This window comes from Pongo abelii, chromosome 7 (assembly GCF_028885655.2).
Source record: "Pongo abelii isolate AG06213 chromosome 7, NHGRI_mPonAbe1-v2.0_pri, whole genome shotgun sequence".
NCBI lineage: Eukaryota > Metazoa > Chordata > Mammalia > Primates > Hominidae > Pongo > Pongo abelii.
The window spans coordinates 116,246,593-116,269,997 of record NC_071992.2 but is presented as its reverse complement, the minus strand read 5'-3'; the positions used below and the strand labels follow the sequence as shown (position 1 = coordinate 116,269,997).

The 23,405-nt window shown below is 40.8% G+C and overlaps 1 protein-coding gene across 9 annotated transcripts in view; it reads left to right on the top strand.

The window, feature by feature from the left end:
- The first annotated feature begins 6,220 nt into the window (after nucleotides 1–6,220).
- RNF19A (ring finger protein 19A, RBR E3 ubiquitin protein ligase) overlaps nucleotides 6,221–23,405 on the top strand; it is a 116,792-nt gene continuing 99,607 nt past the window's right edge. For 3 of the 9 annotated variants that reach the window (XM_054519240.2, XM_054519237.2, XM_024251213.3), the window contains exon 1: nucleotides 6,221–6,547. The gene's annotated coding sequence lies outside the window, so the exon portion shown is untranslated. Of the gene's footprint in view, nucleotides 6,548–6,848; nucleotides 7,122–23,405 lie in introns of those variants that run through there. The other 6 variants (XR_008509431.1, XM_063726441.1, XM_054519235.2 and 3 more) reach the window with 3 other exon arrangements.

Genomic DNA, 23,405 nt, shown 5'->3' with positions numbered 1-23,405 from the left:
ATCCTGCCACTCTAGACCTAGTGAGCCAACCTCATCCTGTCAAACATGGAGTTTGTCTAACCAGCTCAATTTGTAGTAGCCTCTGGAGGATTCTGGTCCAGGTCACCAGCACAGTGTGGGCTTGCCTGTGAGTCAGTCAAACAGGGAAGGGAACCAAGAAAGACTGAAGTAGGCAAATGGGAACAGTTGCCTGAGAATCCATCAAGAAGAGTTTTGGGGCTATGTCAGAAGAATGGGTGGGAGGGGAAATAAAGAAGATTCTAAGTAATTGCATGGGTCCCATGAAGAGGAAAGAAACAATTTCCTTTCCCCTGGCACTCTCTGAAGGGCCCAGTGAGAGATCTAGTGAGAGAAAACTTCCTGAAGTTGGGATATTATCATAATGACTGAAACACTTATGCTGTGGTTCTCAAACATGTGATATGAATTACCTGGAGAGCTTGTGGAAAACTAGATTCTAGCACCCCAACCCCATAGATAATGAGTCTGTTAGTCTGAGATGAAACTCAGAAATCTATTTTAAGAAGCAAGATTAGCCAGGCATGGTGGCACACACCTGTAGTCCCAGCTACTCAGGAGGCTGAGGTGGGAGGATCGCTTGAGTCCAAGAGGTCAAGGTGATTGCACTGCACCACTGCACTCCCACCTGAGCAACAGAGTGAGACCTTGTCTCAAAAAAAAAAAAAAAAAAAGAAGAAGACGAAGAAGAAGAAAAATTTCTATGACTCTGCCGGGAAAGAAACTGAATCAATTTGGAAATCTGTATATTTAGTCACATAAGGACGGGTAAGGAGGAGAGTCAAGAAGTAGTACATTCCAATGATCAATTGTACCAAATGAGAATCTCTTTCTCCCTGGACAAGGCCCAAGACTGCCTCCCTAAGCCAGGTGAAATGATGGTGGAGAATAAAGCCCCCAAGCTCCTATTCATTCCTGGTTACATTCCCCCCCCCACCCACCCCAGTGAAACAAACATAAGGCCAAGCTTCTTGCCTTTGATGTCCTGAAGCAGAATTAATGGTACCCTGTCCTGTGTTTATATCATATGTACTTTATTGGCTCTTATATTAGAGTGAGTATACATATCTGGACACAGAGTCTTGCTCTGTCATCCAGGCTGGAGTGCAGTGGTGTGATCTTAGCTCACTGCAGCCTACAACTCCCAGGCTTAAGTGATCCTTTCACCTTAGCCTCCTGAGTAGCTGGGACTACAGATGTGTGCCACCATGCCGGGGCACACGACAAAACTCCTAGAGATGGGTTTTATTATGTTGCCTAGGCTCAAATCATCTGCCTGCCTCAGCCTCCCAAAGCGCTGGGATTACAGGCATGTGCCACCACACTGGCCTAGTGATTTTCTCCATGTCAGTTTCCCTGGCAAGTTTACAAGCTGCTCAAGGGGAGGGACAATACTTTACCATATTGGTGTCTCGCAGCACCTAGGGAAGGCATGTCATGTGCATAGCTAAGCTTCTTTGCCTGCTTCCTTCTCTCACTAGGTGTCAGGCATTAAGCTCTCTGCCTTCAAAGTTTAGTGGGAAAGGCCTACAAATAATGACAATGAAGTGCTTTATACAGAAAAATTATAGAGGTAAGCATGGTTGTTGTGGAGCCAGGGAATGTGAGCTTGATTTAGCCTGTCAGGACCAGTGAGAGTTGATAGAAATGAGCCAGGCAGAGGAGAGGGGAGGGGGCATTTTAGGCATAGTAGCATCTGCAAAGCTAGGTAGTACCTACAAAGAGAAAGAAAGTTAGCAGGGTGTGTGAGAAAGAGAAGAGAAGGAAGAGAGGAAAGGATGGGGGATTTGTGGTACTGCTAGTAGCCTACTGTGGCTAAAGAAATGTTCACTTAGGCTGTGACACCAGCGAAGGGGCCAGGGGTAGGGTTAAGAGAAGAGCATGAGCTCTGGAGCCAGCCTGCTGGGTGGTCCAAATCCCAGCTCTGCCACTTAGCTACGTAACTTTCAGCAAATTACTTAAACTCTTGTGCCTCAGATCCTAATTTGGGAGCTTTAGGGACTCTTTATGATAAACTAAGTGGCTTAATACTTATAAAGCAATCAGAATAGTGCCTGTCATATAGTATATGTACTCAATGAAAAGTATATATAGTATGTGTACTCAATAAAGATATGTACTCAATAAAGAGAACATATAGTGTACTATATATAGTATATATAGTATGTACTCAATAAAGAATAGTTCTCGGCTGGGCACGTGGCTCATGCCTGCAATCCTAGCGCTTTGGAAGGCTGAGCTGGGCAGATTACTTAAGCCCAGGAGCTCAAGACCCGCCTGAGCGACATGGTGAAACCTCGTCTCTACAAAAAATACAAAAATTAGCCAGGCATGGTGGCATGTGCCTGAAGTCCCAGCTACTCATAAGGCTGAGGGTGGAAGACTGCTTAAGCCCAGGAGGTGGAGGTTGCAATGAGCCAATATTGAGCCACTGGGTGACAGAGTAAGACCCTGTCTCAAAAAAAAAAAAAAAAAAAAAAAGTAGTTCTCTTTCTCTTTACTTGCCACTTTTATTCCATTCCATGCAAGTTTGACTGATTATACCTCTAAAACCAAAACCAAAACCAAAACCATCCACTTCTGTCCCACAGTCTCCACCTTGATTCAAAGAACTATGACATCTTTATTGGATTCCTGGAATAGCCTCTTAACTGGTCTCCCTACTTCCACTCTTGCTCTGCCTTAATCTGATCCACAGAACAGCCTGAGTGATCCTTTTCAAAGACAAATCAGATGTCATGCTGCTTAAACATCTATTGTCTCATCACACTTCATACCAATCATTTAGAATTCTCCTTACCATACCTAAAAAGGTATTAAATCATCTGGCTGCCTCCTACTTTTCTGACCACCCCACGTCCCCCGGCCCATGTCATACTCCCCTCCCTTTTACTATGTTCAGCCTCTAGCTGCCTTGAATTTGACAAGTGTTTCTGGCTAAGACCTTTGCATCTGCTGTTCCTCTGTCTTCCCCACCTCCTAACTAGTTTGCCTTCTTCTTGTCTTATAGAATCCAGCTCAAATGTCAGAAGAATTGACGTTAGTTTGAGAGACCAAACTAAGTTACAGCCTCTCTGGTTTCCGTTACGCTGGTAAGTGTATTTCTTTTTCATTATTTTTCCTTCTTTATTCCTCATCCCCCAATGTAAGCACCATGCAAATGGATATGTAGGCTTTTTCATTACAGTCTCAGTGCCTGTAATGGCAAACACCCCATCCCCACCATAGTAAGCATTCAAATGTTTATCGAATTGATGTTAAATGAATTAGAAGAGAGGAGGGAAACAAAAGAGAATACTGCTAAAAATTAAGGTACCTGGGGCCAGTTAGGCTTTTGCAGTATTTCAGTGAGAAATGATGAGGCCCTAGCAGTGGTTTCCAACCTTGGTTGTACATTGGAATTACCTGGGAAGAGGTTATTTATTTTTGTTGTTGTTGTTTTTGTTTTGTTTTGTTTGAGACGGAGTCTCGCTCTATTGCCTAGGCTGGAGTGCAGTGGCACAATCTCGGCTTGCTGCAACCTCTGCCTCCCAGGTTCAAGCGACTCATGCCTCAGTCTCCTGAGGAGCTGGGATTACAGGAGTGTGCCATCATGCCCAGCCAATTTTTGTATTTTTTATAGAGATGAGGTTTCATCATGTTGTCCAGGCTGGTATCAAACTCCTGGCCTCAAGTGATCCACTCACCTATGCCTCCCAAAGTGCTGGGATTACAGGCGTAAGCCACTGCGCCCGGTTTTCTTTCTTTCTCTCCCCGCCTCCTTCCCTTCTTTCATTCGTTCTTGAGACAGGGTCTCACTCTGTTGCCCAGGCTGGAGGGCAGTGGTGTGACCAGGGCTCACTGCTGCCTTGACCTCCTAAGGCTATGGAGATGATCCTCCTGCCTCAGCCCCCTGGAGTAGCTGCGACTACAGACGTGGGCCACCATGCCAGGCCAATTTTTGTATTTTCACCATCTTGCTCAGGCTGGTCTTGGACTCCTGGACTCAAGTGATCCAACCAACTCTGCTTCTCAAAGTGCTAGGACTACAGGTGTGAGCCACCATGCCCAGCACACTTGGGGAGTTTTAAAAACTACTGATGCCTGAACACCACCCTCAGTGATTCTGATTTAATTGTTGGGTGCAACGTGGACATAAGAATATGCAGCCAAAGTTGAAAACACTGCTCTAAAAGCAGAGGGAGATATAGGAGAGCACAGGGATATTTCCGGGGTATAATAAACAGGACTTGGTGGTTAGTTATGAATTGGAAGGGACAAAAAGAATGGGGCCTGGGAAGAATCCTAGGTTTCTGGCTTGTGTCTGGGTGAATGAAAGAAGCACGCTTTGAGGAAAGGACAAACTACATCTTAGCCTGAGTCTGAGGTGCCTCTAGGAATTCAAGTTGGGGATGTTCAATAGGTATTTGTTTTTTAATAGATTTATTTGGCCTAGTGAAGAATAGAAAGTCCTTCTAATTTTTAGGAAGACAAGAAAGCCAGAAGCAGTATCTCTGGAAAATATGACAGTTGTACAGAGTGTAAGACTATTTTCATTCCGCACAGCTTCTTTATTCAAAATCTCCTTTCAAGCCAGTGCCCCATCTGTGCTGAAATGTTGTTTAACATGTTGATATATTTTCTTTCTTTTTTTTTATTTTTTTGAGACGGAGTCTCGCTCTGTCGCCCAGGCTGGAGTGCAGTGGCGCGATCTCGGCTTACTACAAGCTCCGCCGCCCGGGTTCACGCCATTCTCCTGCCTCAGCCTCCCAAGTAGCTGGGACTACAGGCGCCCACCACCACGCCCAGACAATTTTTTGTATTTTTAGTAGAGACGGGGTTTCACCATGTTAGCCAGGATGGTCTCGATCTCCTGACCTCGTGATCCGCCCGCCTCGGCCTCCCAAAGCGCTGGGATTACAGGCGTGAGCCACCGCTTCCGGCCAACATGTTGATATATTTTCAAGAAGGATATTATGTATGGGTACTTAACTTACTATTCTTGTGCTATCTGTAGGCTTAAAGCATCCCATCTGTAAAGTCGCTGGCAGCCTTCAAGTAGCATTTAAAGGTATAACAGCTTTAAAACTTCCCATAAATGAAAATAAACATACCCATAATTACTTCCTTTAAGATTTGAGGCCAAAGACACTTAAACCTAAATTGCCTAGCTTGTTCAATTTTCTAATTGGTAAACATTTACTGGGTTACCAAAGATACCAAGTACATTCGGAAAGACCATGGCTCCTTGGTTTGTTTCTAATTTAAATTACACAGACACACTAAACAAGGACTGAGAGAGTGATATATTTAGTTAAGTAACAGATGGCAAAATGGACATTCTGTCCAGCCTCTATCACATACGTTTCTCAGTATTCCATGTTAGAGTGATCTAAATCTTGAAGAGAAATAAACCAGGAGGAAATGCACCAGGCCCAGACGGAATTTGTTTATTCAACTAACAATACCAAGACTAGTGTAGATTGAAACATTCAAAGGGGATATGACTGGCTGAAAAGATATGAGAGGAAGGAACAAATAAAGCTGGATTAAAGTAATTAGGAATGTATTAGAGATGAAATAGGAATTCTGATTACCTGACTGCAAAATAGCAAAAAAAATGAAATAAAAGAGATGAATGGAAGATACTCTCCAAACCCTCACGTAGGCTTGCTATTGTGGCTAAGTACTGCTCCTAACAGCCTCTGCAAAGACAGGTCCACTAAGAGGGCGGCTGCAGACGCACAGGGTGCTGCCGTCCTCTGGGAAAGGACATTTCCTCGCCGAGAGCTGCAACATCCCGGCACTTCTCTCCCTGGGCCTGCCAATCTAGCAGGTGAACCCTGAGAACACAAAGGAATGAATAATGCCCGGCAAACTGCCAAGAGCCAGGGTCGCCGAGTCTGGCAACTCCCTTCAACCGGGCGCAGCTCCAGCCACCCCGACCTGTCCTTGGAGGAGACGCTCTCTGGGCCACGGAGAACCGGACAGGGAGACACCGGCCCCACTGCCCGGCGCGCTCGAGACGAAGTCCCCTCCGCCAGGGACAGGCGTGGGGGCCGCAGTCCGGGCCACCCGGGTGCGGCGGGGCGGCTCCTGCGCGGGCGCTGAACGAACGTGCGCAAGGGAACAACCGCGCGCGAGGGAACAACCTCGTCCAGAGCCGCCCGCAGCGGGCCCGGTGGGCGTGACGCCATGACGCACAGCACGCGGGCGGCGCGCCGGGGCGGGGCGGGGCGGGGCGGGGCGGGGCGGCCGGGGGCTGGAGGAAGAAGTGGGAGGAGGAGGGGAAAGCCGGGGCTGCGGGAGGGGGAGGTGGTAGTTGCGGCGCTGGTTCTCGGGAGCAGTCGTCGAGCCACAACTGCGGAGGAGGAGTTCGGGAAAGCGGCCGTCGGGACTCCTCCCCTCCGTCGTCTCCGCCCAGGTTGAGAGGCGCCTCGGCACATCGGAGGGACCCTCCCCCGCGCTTCCTGAGGCTGCTGTCGCCGCTGCTGGGAGATGGGCCTACTCGCCTGCCACCCTGCGCTGCCGCCGCTCTGAGGAGTTAAAGGTACGGGCGGGCACCTGGAGGAGCTTGCGCCCCGGAGCGGGAGAAAAGGGGCGGCTCTCGCTTACGACCCGGGGAGCTCTGGCCGGGCCACAGCCCTCGCGCCCCTCCCCGGGACAGAAATGGATTCGGAAGTCCGGTGGGAAAGGCGTCTCCTCCAGTGTCCAGCGTGGGCTCGGGGCCGTGGCCGGCTTAGGGGGTCAGGCCTCGGGCAGCTCCGGGTCCCCTACCCGGCCCAGGCGCGGGCGCCTCCCGGGCCGCGGGGGCCGAGGTGGAGCGTGGGATCCGCCCCAAGCCCTGTCCTCCTGGCCCGGGTGCCTGTGCGGCCGGCGGCCGGCCCGGCGATATTGTGACGGGCCGAGGCGGCGCTCCCTCGAGCTGTCTTCTGCCCCTAAAGCGGGGGAGACCCAGGGGCGGTTGCCGCGGGGAGGCGGCGGGGGCGGAACGCATTCCTGACGGGTGAAATCGGCTCTAACGGGACCGATTTCCGGGCCTCGCTGCAAATTCGGAGCCGGGACATCGCCCCGCAAGCCGTGCTGCCTGGGGCCCTAGGGAGGGGAGCTGTGTTCCGAGGAAGGTTAGTCTGGGACTGCTACTACCTCCTTCAAAAGCAAAAATTACACACCACACCAAAATGGTGTAGCCTTGGGGTGAAGTATGTGTTAACGGGGGTCTTCCGGGATTGTCTCTCCATGCTAAGCCTTTAGGGTGTTCCCAGCCCTCGCCCAGCAAGTAATACTACTATGAATTTTCAGTTTTTCCTATCTGGGTTCCACTCTGCAGTTGCTCTTTTTTTCCCATTTCCATTAATGGGAAGAAGAAAAAGAAGTTTAGGGTTCATTAACCCCGCGACAAGGGCAGTAAATAAAAAGAGGGAAGAGAGTGGTTAAGGCTATATATGGGAGAGAGAAACGTTTAATTTTTTCCCATTGGCCCTTGGAGATATAAATACACGAACGATGCTTTACTCTGCTTAATGTTTACTGTCCACAATGTTGCAGAATGTTCTGTTGGGGTGACGTTAGAAAAGACAGCGTTTAAGTGCCGCTGCAATTTTCAAACCTAGATGTTGGCTAGAAATGCTAATTTTAAGTGTTAGTAAACAGTAGAGGCTTAAAGCAGCCCTTTGATCGGTTGTCTTAAATTGTGATCGTTACATTCCACTTTTTTTTTTTTAAAAGAACATGGCTGTCTTTTCATTGTTTTTTATATCTTTTCTTATTTTAACCTAGATTCATTGAGTTTTGGTTGTTTGAAGTCTGACGGTTTGCCTAAGTTTTATTTTCAGTTTTGCCATTACCCGTCTTAATACACATTTTACCACTTCTGTTTATAATACAAGCCATTACTGTATTTGCCTGTTTATGCTTCTTTAACACTGAACTATCTGAATTGAGTTAAAATGTAAATACTTCTCTATTTAGAAAATGGCGATGATCGTATTTTCAAATGTTCTTTTCTTGTTACAGTTTCATGCTAAAAATTTAGAATTAAGTCTTGGGACTTAATAAACCAAATTATGCTAAAAAAAACACTTTTAAAATTTGTTAGTTTAATGCCCTGCTTAATGTTCTCTTTCTTTAAATTACTGTATAAAATTTAACTGAGGTTTAAATTTTACGTGTCCACGGAAAATATTTTAATGTCATCGCAAGGTGTCTTTGAGGAAAAAATTACAGTTGGCAACTAATGTGAGTGTATTTTTTTCACTATCTCATCTTCCAGGAGATTCCAGTAAGATTAATTTTTAAAACTGCAAAATCATTTTAGGAGTTGAAGCATAACCCAATTCTTAGTACCAAATAGTGGCCATTGGAAATTTTGTTTTCTCATTTAGGGGATGCCTCAGTTGATCAGTAGACTTAATATAAAGAACTGTCCATACTGTCAACCAGACAGTGTTGGGATTTTAAAAAAAATTTTGGTGATTTCTTGAGTTTTTTATGTATTTTGCTTGACTGAAACTTATTTTCTGCCTAACATACGAGAGGTGCTAAGATTCGTATTTTTAAAGATACTTCATTCAAGAACATGGATGAATAAATAAAATACTTAGCATCTTGGTGGAAAGTAAATGCACTTCCCAAATTTGAATGTAAGTGAAGTCGTAAAGCAGTATGTTTGCAGTTGAGGATGTAAGACACTTGGGTCACCTCTATTTTAATGGGGTTGGATTGAAGGATACTATTTGTTATGGGGTTGTTTAGAATTAAATATGGGTAATTAAAAGCAAACTTTTTGTTTCAACTATTTGAAATAATCACTTGTATATTATGGAAGATTCTGACACCCCCTCCCCCCCACGGTTTTTTTTGTTGCAGCAGTTTGTATCTTGAACACTTACTTAGATTTATATAGAAATTTTTTGGTTTCAAATTATTTCCCCCCCTTCTCCAACACACATAGTTTGTTGTTGCCGTTTTTAATCTACAGGGCACAGATGGTTGAGATACGTAGTTTTCTGTAATTTCCAAGTAGGGAAAAAAAGGCAAAATATTTGTGATAACATGTAAAAGTCCCTAGTCAAGTGCTGGGCACAGGGTAAGCTGGAGATAAATTTTGTTATATTAATATTTACATCTGAATTGCTCACTTATATCCTCTCTACTCGGGTTATATAGGAAATCTTAGGGAATTGTTATTCGTTTTTCTAATGTCATTAATAAGTGAAAACTGACTGTCAAATGCAGGCTGGTTTTGTACTGAACTAATAAGCTTATGCTCTTTTAACATTCTTTGCCAAGATAAAAATTAGGCCACCTTGGGCAAAAGCCCAAAGTAAAGTTGAATTTCTAAATTTACATTTGATTGCGTATTGCATTGTATTTGGCCAACTAGCACATCATAGCAAAATGGTAGTTTAATTTAGATTGTCTGAAAGGACCCATGATTATATATGGAGTAGTACTTCAGCTTAAAAGCTATTTATCAAAATATTCATCTTACTACTTACGGAGAATAGCTAAATTTTTCTTTACTTAGGAATTTTTTTTCTCCAACTAGGAGTAATTATGAATTTTCTTTTTTTAAGTCATGCCAGTTCTTTGTTAGCTTAGATAGAAGATGTCTAACGTTGAAACAACTCATTTACTTAACCATACCTGCACAGCTAAAGACTAAGGGATAATATTTCCTTGCTAAACATACCTGTATTTCAGATGGTGGTAGGCTTCAACCAAACAGGCAGTGAAATCACTTTGGGTGTTTAAAACTTGTGTATTTCATTTGTTTCTCAAAAGCTATCATATGTCAGTGATACTTTCTATATCAAAGTGGAAAAAAGTAACACTTTTTGATAAATTAGGTTTTGCTTGCATTGCTCTCTTTATCACTGTCATTAACACCTGAAGAATTATTTTTATTGATAACTTTTTTAAAAGCTGTGCCATTAGCCTTAAAACCATTAGTCTTATCCTATTGATGTTATCTAGTATTTTATTTTATAAATCATTTACTAAAGAATTACTGTTAATTTGTTTTAGAAGTCCTATTAGGGAAGGTTTTGTTACATGAAACTCTCAATATGACAGAAGTGATCAGTTGTTTTAACTCTCAAATAAGTTTGTGCATTGAATTCCGAAGCAAAAATCCTGCTCAGAAATCACCTTAGCTTGTTTACACCCAAAAGAAACTTTGAAACTTAAGTCTTTGTTTCAAAAAACTGGAGTTGGCCCCATGAAATTATGTATACTTAGCATTTTTAACTTCTGTCCTGTTGGGGAGACCCCTGAGGATAAAAGTAGTCCTTATGATTTGAATAGCAGGCAGGTTGCCAATTGAAGAGACTCTGGTAGAAGTGAGCCATAAGGAGGGAGCCAGTGTTGTTAGAGGGAAGGAGCAAGAAACCAGGAGAAGCTTTTGGGAATGTGATGATGTTAGGCTTCCAGATAAATATTATGTAACATATTAATATAAATATTGTATCACAAGAATAAACTCATTAGCATCAATCTATTGATTTATATTTTGTGATTTCTAAGTCAAGTATTGGTATTTGCCCCTGAAAATGGTAAGGTATCCTAAATCAAGTTATTCTAATGCATAATCACAAATGAGACTATGTGAAATGTGCAGAAGTATAGGAGATAATGCAAGCTCTGTGGTGGCAGGGACCATTTTCTTTGTTCACTCTTCAAGTCTCAGCACTTAGCATAAGCCTGACAATAAAAGATGTCGAGTAAGTATTTGCTAATAGAATTAAAGTATCTACAGTCTAAGCTATTTATTTTATAACTATCTCTTCAGCAGTGTTGTCCAATAGAAATACGATGTGAGCCACAAATATAATTTAAAATTTTCTAGTGCCACATTAAAGAAGTAAAAGGAAACAGGCAAAATTAGTTTTCGTAATGCATTTAAGCCAATAGATCCAAAAGATTATCATGAGTGACCTTACATACTTTTGTTCATATTGGACAGCGTAGCTCTAGGGGCGTTTTGTATGACATGTTTCTTTCTGCAGAACTTCTTTGTCTTTTTGTAGTCTTTTTCTAACTGATTGATGTGTCTTTTGAGGCCAAGTACAGAATTGCATACACCTTCGAACTGGAGTTATTGAGTTGGGCTGAAAGTGAGGCTACCTGTCTTCTCTCAGTTTTACATCTCCCCACAAAATGACTTTGCGCGTTACTGTCTTTCCCCGTGTATAATCCTGTAATCCCAGCAGTTTGGGGAGCTGAGGCAGGCAGATCATTTGAGGTCAGGCAAGACTAGCCTGACCAACATGGTGAAACCCTGCCTCTACTAAAAAATACAAAAATTCGCTGGGCTTGGTGGCAGGCACCTGTCATGCCAGCTACTAGGGAGGCTGAGGCAGGAGAATCGCTTGAACTTGGGAGGCAGAGGTTGCAGTGAGCTGAGATTGTGCCACTGTATTCCAGCCTGAGCGACAGAGTGAGACACCATCTCTAAAATAAAATAAAATAAGGAAGGATATTCATCCTCTATTTCATTGGATTAGTATAAGTTAATTATGCCTTTGAAACACTCTGGGCTACTCAGACAAGACTGTTATAAAAGAGATCCTCTAATTATTAGTAACTAGTCAGAGCAAGGCTCAGTGTAAAAAACAGGATAGAAGTTGCCATGAGACTAGTGCATATAGAATGTACTGTTACCTCCCACATTGGAATCAGTAACAATAAATCAATACAAGATGCTCTTAAATAGAATCAGGAGAGGCGACTAGGTTGGTTTGAGCACCAGATTTTAAACCTCTCATCTATTTAATATTGCCTGAACAAATCTGTTTTTCAGTTTTTGTATGGAATAAATGGGACTTTTTATATAGGCATCCTTAAATCAAAATCATGAAATAAGGTCATTTGGAAAGTGGGGATGGGAACTGGTAAGTAGTGTGAGTGCGTAAGTGGGGAAAATAAAATAACCGTTTAGAAAAGCCTATATTCTTAGGGTATATGATGTATATAGTACAATGACTGTAATTCTTTTATCCAAAGCAAGGGTGGCAGTGGTTACCTGGTAGGCAGTTGAGACTTCTGGTTGTATACCTAGCCATATCAAATAGATTTCTCCTTATAGCCATACCCTTTAATATAAAACCGACTTTTGTCAGGCATGGTGACTCATGCTTGTAATCCCAGCACTTTGGGAGGCCAAGGTGGGCAGATCACCGGAGGTTAGGAGTTTGAGACCAGCCTGGCCAACATGGTGAAACCCTGTCTCTACTAAAAATACAAAAAAAATTTACCTAGGTGTGGTGGTGGGCACCTGCAGTTCCAGCTACTTGGGAGGCTGAGGCAGGAGAATCGCTCCAACCTGAGAGGTAGAGGTTATAGTGAGCCGAGATTGCGACATTGCACTTCAGGCAGGGTGACGAGCAAATCTCTGTCTCAAAAATAAAAATAAATAAATAAATAAAAACTTTTTTTTTGGAGACAGAGTTTCGCTCTGTCACCCAGGCTGGAGTGCAGTGACGCAATCTTGGCTTACTGCCTCCTAGGTTGAAACGATTCTCATTCCTCAGCCTGCCAGTAGCTGGGATTACAGGCACCTGCCACCACACCCAGCTAATAATTTTGTATTTTTTTTTTTTTTTACAAGAGACGAGATTTTGCCATGTTGGCCAGGCTGATTTCGAACTCCTGGACTCAAGTGATCTGCCCACGTCAACCTTCCAAAGTGCTGGGATTACAGGCGTGAGCCACTGCACCTGGCCTATTTTTAAAATTATGCACAAACGTTAAATATCCTTTAGATTTTTGCATAATTTAGCATAGCTTACTGATGTCCTTAGCAAAAATTTCCAGAACCATATTGTAGTGCATTGCATGGTAGCCCCGCAAAAGATAATGTTCATATCCTAATCCCCAGAATCTGCAAATGTTATTTGGAAAAAGGGGTTTTGCAGATGTAATTAAGAATCTTGAGATAAGATTATCCTGGATTATCCAGGTAGCCTCAAAATCAAGTGACAAGTGTCTTTGTAAGGGACAAGTAGACACATTACAGAGAAGACGACACACAGAAAAGGAGGAAGCAGTGTGCTCATGGAGGCAGAGATCGGAGTGATGTAACCGCAAGCCAAGGAATGCTTATAGTCACCAGAAGCTGGAAGAGTCAAAGGGCAGATTCTCCCCTTGAGCCCCAGTGGGAGCACGGCCCTGCTGGATTTTGGACTTCTGGCCTCCAGAACTGTAAGAGAAATGTCCATTGTCTTAAGCCAACCAGTTTGTGGTAGTTTGTTACAGCAGCCACAGGAAACTACTATACAGTCAAAAGTCTTCAGTAAACCAAAAATCTCTAATTATCGTTGTTTTATATCATGTGCTATGACGGTCAGAGACTAAACAGCCCTTTCGTTAGAATTCTAATTCTGAGAAATATCAGAGGAAGTGTTTTAATACCCTCCAGTCTCAGCAGGAATCGATTATATCTTGTAAGATACATTTTGTTATTTTTGCTTGTATCGTTTCTTTCTTCTCCTAACTTGGTGGTCCTTCTTTGCTCTTTGTATACTTTTTAAGATGTAGTTGACATGGGGGAGGGGAATGAGTAAAACACTAGTAGGATAGACCAACAGATTTTGACTTCTTTAAGGTGTAATTCCTCCATGATCCGCCTTCCACCTTTTCTGTCTCCTTTACTGGATTCGCCTCTTCTCCCCTACATCTTAGTGTTGGGATGCTACAGGCCTCATTCCCTACTCTTTAGTATTTACTTTTTGGTGATTTCATCTGTGTTCATGATTTTGCATACCATCCAAATAACAGCAACTCCAAAATTTACATCTCTAGGCTTTACTTTTTTCCTAAACTCTGGGCTTGTCAAACGGGTATTTGGATATACATCTCCACCTAGGTATAAGAGATATCTCAAGTATAAATGTCTAAAAATGAACTTCTGGTCTTGGCTCCCTCTTAAAACTTGTGTTTCATAGCCTTCCCCATTTCAGTGGTTAGCAGTTTCAGCCTTCTGATTAATCAGGCCAAATCCTCTTGTAATCCATCAGGAAATCCTTACAGTTTTACCTTCAAAACATGTCCTCAACACTTTCACTGATGTGCCATCGTCATCTTTCTCACAGATTACTTCAGTAGTCTTTAAACTGTTCTCCGTGCTACCATCCTTGATACCTCCCCTATCTGTTCACAACACTTGAATGATCCTTTTAAACTTAGATTTTAAACTATCTCTGTCACTTTAGAAACCCAAGTTTCCCTGTCTCACGTAGAATAAAAGCCAAAGTCCTTACAGTGGCCTTAACCCCACACAACCTGGCATTCTCATGTATCTCAGATAGTCTTTGCCTTGCTCATTTATTTTCAGCCATATTAGGGCCTCCTGGCTATTCCTTGAGCATACCAGACACATTCCTCCCTTAGGGCCTTTGCAGTGGCTGTTCTGTGCCTTGGATGCTCTTTCCCCAGATTTCCACATAGCTAACACCTCCTTTTTACCTCCTTCAGGTCTCTGCTAAATGCCACCCTTTCAATGAGACTGTGATCACCCTGTTTAAAGTAGTAATCAGCACCACACATACACTGATCTCCTTTGCTCTGCCTAACTTTTTTCCCCACCTTCTAGTAAAGAATAATATTAAAATATTTAGACGATATTTAGAAAATTGTAAACTTGTATATAAGAGCATGGAGTAACTTTTAGTAATGCTTATTTATAGTTACTGACCTAGAATGATTGTGGAGATAAGATAGGAGTTGGGCCTTGAAAGAGGAGTAGGACTAGCAGTGAAGATGGAAAAGAATACTCTAGGCAGAGACAAAGGCGTAGGAAAATTCATAGAGGTGAAACTATGTATGTTTTGTTAAGATATTTAACAAATAGGTCAGTTGGCTAAAGTGTGGGGTTTTTATGTAGAACAGTGAGAAACTGAGGTTGCACTGTGGAGGGCTTTTAATGCCACAGGAAGCTTGAAATTTATTCTTCATCTCGGGGAAACCAGTGGAAATTTGTAAGCAGACTTTAACAAAGAGGCTAATATGGTAATTTGGGTGCCAGGTGATTAATGAAGGCCTAGTCTAGGCAGTAAGATAGTAGAAAGAACGCTGAGCCTTTAGCTCTGCCACATTAGCTGTGAGGGTAAGTCACATCTCTAGACCAGTGCTGTGCAATAGAACTTTCTGTGGTGAAGGAAATGTTCTAGACCTGTTCAGTCCAATATGGTAGCCAATAGCAAGCTATGGTTGTAGAGCATTGAAATGTGACTAGCACAACTGAGGAACTAAAATTTAATTTTAATTTAAATAGCCTCATGTGAATAGTGGTGATACATCGAACCTACTAGCTCTAAATTCAGTTTTCTTACTTACAAAATAGGTTAGATTAGAATGCTAGAGTCACTAGAAGGATAGGTTTCACAGCCACATAAAGTTGGTGCAGCCCCTTGAGAAGAGCAAGTAAGTGCATGAGCACAGCGACCTTTACATGACTAGTTTTTTTGTCTGTGTGAAATAGGTCCAGAATTTGTAGCCTTTTCACTCTTTGTATCTTCTTGACTTACTTAAAAGACCCTCTCTGTTTTTTGTTGGCTACTTTTTCAAATTAGTCTTTGGATTACTGTCTCCCAGGAGTTGACTAGTTAAATATCTGATACATCTAATTTAATAGTCTGTTTTAGAATTGTAGTTAAACTGATTATGTTGCTTTTTTTTTATTTTTCAATTTTTTTCTATTTCATTTTTTTCAGAGACAGGGTCTCACTGTGTCACCCAAGGTGGAATGCAGTGGTGTGATCATAGCTCACTGCATCCTGGAAATCCTGGGCTCAAGCAACCCTGCCACCTCAACCTCCCAAGCAGCTGGGACTACAGATGTGCACCACCACACCCAGCTAATTTGTGTAGTTTTTGTAGAGATGGGTTTCACTGTGATGCCCAGGCTGCTCTTGAACTCCTAAGCTCAAGTAATCTGCCTGCCTTGTCCTCCCAAAGTGCTGGGATTGCAAGCATGAGCCACCATACCATGGCCAGCTGATCTTGTTGCTTTTGAATTCTCAATAAGAAAACCATAACAGAGATAAACCTTTATGATTGTTTACCTGCTGTGTAATTATTACCTAAATTTTTCTGTCTTTAGAAAATACTCCCTTTTCTTTCCTTATACAGTTAATAATATTTCCTTTGTACACGAGTTTTTAATCTCATTTTCGGGAGACTTGTGTAAAGAGAAGCTAATTTGAATACTACATATCCAAAGGGAAACAGACACATTTTGCTTATTGTGCCTCTTGGTTCCCAAGAGATATTATTGCATCTGAGAATTACCTTATAGTTTGAAGAAAATTTTAAAACTAAGTTCTAGGATCTCTACCAAACACCTGTTACAGATTGCACTCTATCTCCTATGTACATATATCATTCAATTACATGCACACACAATGATTTAGCTAACCAGAGGTCTTCCCTCCCCCTTACTCATGGTGTCCTTCAGGAGAAAGAGACAAATGAGCTTCCAGAATTGGAGAGGTGGGATGCTACTGTTATCAATAATTTGTATGGAGTTGAGGGATTTCCAGAGAAAGTGGTTAGGATAAGATTAGTCCAAACACTTAATTTTTTTTTTCTTTTTTTTTTTGAGACAGAGTTTTGCTCTTGTCATCCAGGCTGGAATGCAATGGCACAGTCTTGGCTTACTCTACCTCCACCTCCCGGGTTCAAGCAATTCTTCTGCCTCAGCCTCCGGAGTAGCTGGGATTACAGGCATGTGCCACCACGCCCAGCTAATTTTGTATTTCTAGTAGAGACAGTGTTTCACCATGTTGGCCAGGCTGGTCTCGAACTACTGACCTCAGGTGATCTGCCCACCTTGGTCTCCCAAAGCGCCGGGATTACAGGCGTGAGCCACCGCACCTGGTCCAAACACTTAATACTTCTAATTGTCCAAATAGTAGAATCAGATTAATCATGAGACTTGGTAAAATTCACTGTGACACTGAATTTACTAAGAAGAGTATACTAATACTTGGGAGAATTTGGAGACATTTTGTAAAGAACAGAAACAACAATTATTTGTTTATCCTAGAAAATTGTAATCATCTACTTAACCTAGAGTATTCTGTGTATTAAAACTGCCTATATATTTGTATATTATTATCATAGTCTTTTGGAACTAAGGGACCCTAGACATTATCTGGTCTTAATCACCTTAGTTTTCAAATATGGAAATTAAAATTCAAAAACATAGACAAACTTGGTTAAGATCTAATACTAGGTTAGTGTTTCCCTTCTGTTGAGAACCAAGAGACACAGTAAGCAAAATGTGTCTGTTTTCCTTTGGATATGCAGCATTCAAATTAGTCTCTCTTCAGCAATGTGTATTTTAACCAGTTGAAGGAAATTTTTGACAGCTAGGTATCTTTTTAAAACCTATTTAAAAACTTACATGTCTCTGGGCACTTGATCATACCTGGCATTTTGCACTCTGCTTTCCCTGTGGTTTCCCTAATGGTGTATTGTTTGCTCTTCTTGTCGAAGAGGGCCTGGAATAAGCTAACGAAAATGTTTTTATTGGAGAAATTGAATGAGTAATGCTTTATTTCTTTCTGCAGCAGCTTACTTTTTGTAATAACTTGAGTAGTGAATATTACTTGTAATGAGTATTATTAAAACCACAAAGCACCATTTTGTTCTTCTCCCAATCAAATATGGACTTAAACAGGTAGATGTGGCAGGTGCGTGTTTGTGAAGCTGTTTAAGAAATACCTCTTTTGGGAGGCTTTGTGGCTTATGGGAATAGCTTATTCTGAACTTTGAGTTTCTGTTTCTGAGAGATTATAGAAAGTATCTTAAGGCTAGAACCCAAGAGAGTATATCTGGGTCTTGGTAAGCATTTACTTTCTAAAGAACTTGTTGGAAACTGATACCTACACTAATGATATGTTGAATTATCCCCATCTCCCTCATTTATAAGTAGTTGAATTAGAAATATTTATTCAATTTTTAATATTAGACCACTTGAGGTAGGTTTGTACTAGCTGTACATTATTTATATTTACCTTTGAGAAATTTGTGTGCTTTAATAATGTATTCCAAACTTCCAAGTGCCTATTCATTAGGGAAGCTATTTCAGAGCCAAGCATTTGTTTTTATTTCTAACCTAATGTGTAGTAAGTTTTTTTTTTTTTTTTTTTTTTTTTTTTTTTTTTTTTTTACCCAATACATGGTACATTTAGATACATTTGTGCTATCTTCTCAGATGAGTATACTTACAGGTAATATTTAAGTGATTATATGTACCATACCCTTTACTGAATTCTTGATGTGTTATTTTATTTAATCTTTATAATCTATGGACTATAGGTACTGTAATTCACATTTTACAATTGAAGAAACTGAGTCTTAGTAATTTAACCCAATGTCACATAGTTAATGTAAGTTTCAGAGGCTGAACTTGAACTCAAGATATCCTGACTCCAAAGTGCATGCTTTACTCACTCAACAAAATATACTCTATCACTACCCCATATTTGTATAGCATTTGAAAAACCTTTCCCCCCAAGCTAATCTAAATTTTGTTACCTCATCTTATTATATTTTCCAGCTTTAAGGTGAGTAAGATAGATAATTGTATCTGTAACAGAAAACCCAAAATCTCATGGTGGAACACAGTAACAATTTATTTCTCACTGACACAAAGAACCATGTGGAGTACTCAGGTATCCAGATTCTTTCCATCTTGTGACTCCTCTGTCCTCTAAGTTCTGCCTCACTAGAATTACTCCATTCAGCCAGCCATTGTGTGAAGAGAAAGAGAGCTTGAAGGTTTTTTTTCAGGGATGATTTAGAGGTCAGTCCTTGAAAGGGCATACATTATTATACTCAGATTGCATTGGCCAGGACTAATAACGTGGCCACACCTAGCCATAAGTGGAATGGGAAAATGTAGTCCTGCTTTGTGCTCAGGAGGAAAATGAAGCAGATGAGCGTATAACAGCATCTCTGCCACAATAGTATTTTCCCCATTTTACAGATGATACAGAGAGGTCCTTTCTGAACAAAAGGCATAAAACCACTTGGTAGAGATCATAGAACCTAGGTTACCTTAGATCTGCGTATTATGTGCTCACGCTTCTAAGGACACATTGAAATAATTGAAAGGTATTTAGATTGTATGTCTAGTACCATTGCTTTCTTTCACATTGGGCATTAAATGTCTTAATCTCTTCATGTCTGTTATTAATACATTTTAAATAGGTTATTAATTGACTTACCTCATAAGGAATAATCAACTTTAAAATTTTTTCAGTGGTAATTGCCATTTTAAGTAAAGATGACACAATAGCATTATAATATCTTTATGGACATATTTGTGGTCACCTGTCCTTTGAATATACAATATTGATTAACCTTTGTTTATATGATTTTTGTTTTCAGTACATGTGATGGGTTACTCTGGGCCGGCCATCTATCCACGTAATGTTTATTCTTGTGTGATGAATCGGAGACTTTGTTTAGCCATGAAAGTTGTTTTTTAACCTTCCCAAAAACTTAACTCTTGTGGAAAGAGTTGCAACTTCAGCTGGAATACTTCTAATGGAATAGAAGTATTTTCTAACTGAGCTTATAATTGGTACAGCTGTGAATGCTGTACTAATAATGTAAATTAGCGAGAGTAGGAAGGATTTACAGAGAAACTGTTAACTTTTACTGGCAAGTTAAATCTGACATCTCAGCATTAACAGTTAACCTTTCATTGTACTTTAGACTCCTTGGAGAATGTGTTGAAAGCTGTGGATCTATCCTCTGCCTAGAATATGTATATATTCACAATTTCACATACACTTTGAGATTTCATGGATTTCTCTGAAGCCAGTCCATGCATTAGCTGTTATTTTTAAGCATTTTTATTTTTTTCTAAAAATGCGCTTGTTATATTTTTACTTTAATAGGCTGTAGAAAGAGATGTTTAATAAATACTATTACCTGGGCAGTAAGAATAATGCCCAGAGGCTGGGCGTGGTGGCTTACGCCTGTAATCCCAGCACCTGGGGAGGCTGAGGCAGGAAAATCACTTGAGGCCAGGAGTTCAAGACCAGCCTGGCCAACATGGTGAAACCCCGTCTCTACTAAAAATACAAAATTAGCCAGGCATGGTGGCACGTGCCTGTAGTCACAGCTACTAGGGAGGCTGAGGAGCGAGAATAGCTTGAACTCAGGAGGCAGAGGTTGCAGTGAGCTGAGATCATGCCAGTGCACTCTAGCCTAGGCAACAGAGTGAGACTCCGTCTCAAAAAAGAAAAAAAGGAAAAAAAGAAAAAAATAATAATGCCCAGAGAATGCATTGCTGCTTGGTATCTGAATTTGGTAGTTATGTTGGGGAATCAATTTATTAGAGGAAAATAATGACATTTCTAAATTTGAGGTTCATAAGCAAGTCTTACAAGTAAGCATAGATCATGAATGACATAACTTAAAAATAACATTTAAATGTGATTTTTGAGTAATAGCAAACTTTATTATAATGAACTTCAGTGATTTCTCTCTGTTAAGAGAAAGCGATATATGAGAATCTAGTTTAATGCCTCAAACTTCTGTTAATGATATGATTCAGATTTATAAAAACGCTATTTACTTTGGGCCAAAATTAGCTTGGGTAGAAATAAATCATTTCTAGTAGATCACTTTAAGTTATAGTCTGATCAAAGGATGGCTTATGATAATTATCTATTTTTTGGTAGTCAGCTACTACATTAAATTGTACATAGCCATATTTAAATTTGATGAGATGGTGTTTGCAACACTACATATAGTAAATGCTACACAAAGATAGATACTTCCCTTTTTTCGTTGCCTTAGGAACCTTTATGTAGCACCAGAGGCTGAGCAGATCCAAAATAGTGAGTCTAGGGTTGAGGATTTCCCCACCTTTTATCTGCTAATATTGGTTCCTAAAGTTATGCCCAGTGAGCAAAATGAATATTCTGTATACTAGATAATTTGGTTAGATAGTGATTTCTTTTGTGCAACTTAAATTGTCTACCAAAATGTTCAGGTATTAGAAAACCATTGTAACTACGAAAAATAGAGTGCTGTCAAAAGTATCTAAAGTCTATTAGGAAGAAAGCTTTAAAATGGATTTTGATAAATACTAGTTTCAGTTATGGGACTACCATATATGTCCAAATAAAAATCAATTTTTTTCTTTAAAATTATGCTTAGAAAAGAGGGAGTTACTTCATTAAAATTTAGATCCTTGCAGAGTCATTCATGTTACTGTTTGGAGAAGATATCATCTGAAGTATCTGTTCAATGCTTAAATTTACTAGAATGAAAGTTCCACAGAATAGGGACCTTGTCTATTGTTCACTATCCAGCACTTACAAGAGTATCTGGCACATGATAGGCACTGAACATATTTGTTGAAAGAATAAATGAATTAATACTTATACAGGTTACTTGGAGCAAGTAAGGCAAAAAGTTTAACACATTTAGTCATTTGTTGAAGACCTTACAGTTCCAGGTATTGAATAATGCAAGAAAATCTTTTAAAGGATTGTTTTAAAAAAGCAGTCTAGTAAGCAGTTATATTGTGGAGATCGTGGATGCATAAGTAGGCTAAAATTCCCTGTGACAGCATACTGTACAGATTCAAGAATACTATATCTCAAAGCCTAGATGAAGATATTCTTTGGAAAACTGCCAGATGTTTTCCTTAAAAAATTTATACATCTTTCCCCCTAAAGAAAAGTCTATGTAGTGTAGGGCAGCTGAAAGTCAAGCAGAAAATCAGAGTCTTACTGGCTTGAAGTATCAGGGGATGGAGTTAAGTGGCCAGAAATAGGATAAATCGCAGAAAGGAGGGAGTTATGGTAAGTAACTTCCAAAAGTCTGTGGGTAAACTCCCTTCAGATATCTAGATGTCCCCTAGAACTGTGCTTGGGAGATTCCAAGGAGTTCAGTGGAAAACAACAGCTGGCAGGCAGAAAAAACTAAATAGAGATTTTAGGTAATGGCTTCTGCAGGGGTGACAGAATTTGGTGTTTGATTCCCAGCAAGATAGAAGGGATTGGTAAACATGGGTGCTTTCCACAGATCTACTCTAAAAGAGCATAAAACCAAGATTTCAGAAGTTCAAGTTGACTAGCCAGTGACTTAATTGCCCAGTATAATAAAAGTCCTCACTCTTCAGGAGAAGACAAGAGACTACAGAGCCTCTGTAAGATATCCACAATATCTAGTTTATAATAAGCAATTACTAGACATGTAAAAAAGCAGGAAAATATGGTTCATTCCATGTCAAGACTCCCTCAAAAATAGGTAGCAGACCCTGCAATTAGCAGAATTAGCAGACAGACTTTATAGCAACTGCAATGTTTTAAGGACTTAAAGGGGGAAATATCATAATGACTGAACATGTGGGTAATCTCATCAGAGGAATGGAAACGATGAAAAAGAACAATAGATGTTATAGAACCCAAAAGTACAATATCTAAAATGAAAATTTCACTGGATGGATTTAACAGCAGATTGGAGATGGCAGAATAAAAAATTGATTAAATTGAAGATAAATCAATAGAAATTTGCCAGTCTACCAAACGAAGAAAAAAAGATTACAAAAAAGAACAGTGCCTCAGTTGCCCCGGGACAAAAATCAAACTAACATACAAATAATTAGAATTCCAGGAGTGGGGAGAGAGAGAGAGACAGTATGGTAAAAAATACTTAAAGAAATAGTTTCCCCCAAATTCCTTTATTTGGTTTAAATCAACTTCAAATTCAAGAAGTTCAGTGAACCCCAAGCAGGACAGATACAAGGAAAACTACATCTAGGCACATCTTTATCAAACTGCTGAACATCCAAGATAGAAAACAATGTTGAATGCAAGCAAAGGAAAAAAAGACACATTATGTACAGGGGAATTAAAATATCAGGAAAGATGACTTGTCAGAAACGATGGAGGCCAGAAGACAGTGTAATAACCTATTTTAAGTCCTGAAAGGATAAAGATAACAACGTGGAGTTCTGTATTCAGCAAAAATATCCATAAAAAGTGAAGGTGAAATAACATTTTTTCTTCCCCAGATAAAAGTTGAAAGAATTCATTGCTAGGAGACCTGCATAGCAAAAAATGCTAATGGAAGTTCTTGAGGCTGAAGATACATGACACCAGATGAAAAGTGGATCCACAAGGACAGGGCTCCCCAACCCTTGGGCCACGGTGTGTGGCCTGTTAGGAAATGGGCCACGCAGCAGGAGGCGAGCAGCCATGAGCATTATTGCCTGAGCTCCACCTCCTGTCAGATCAGTGGCAGCATTCATTTCTCATAAGAGTGTTGCGAACTGCACTCGAGGGATCTGGATGGCACACTCCATATGAGTATATAATGACTGATGAAACCATCTCTGCTCCCACCCCCCACCTCCATCTGTGGAAAAATTGTCT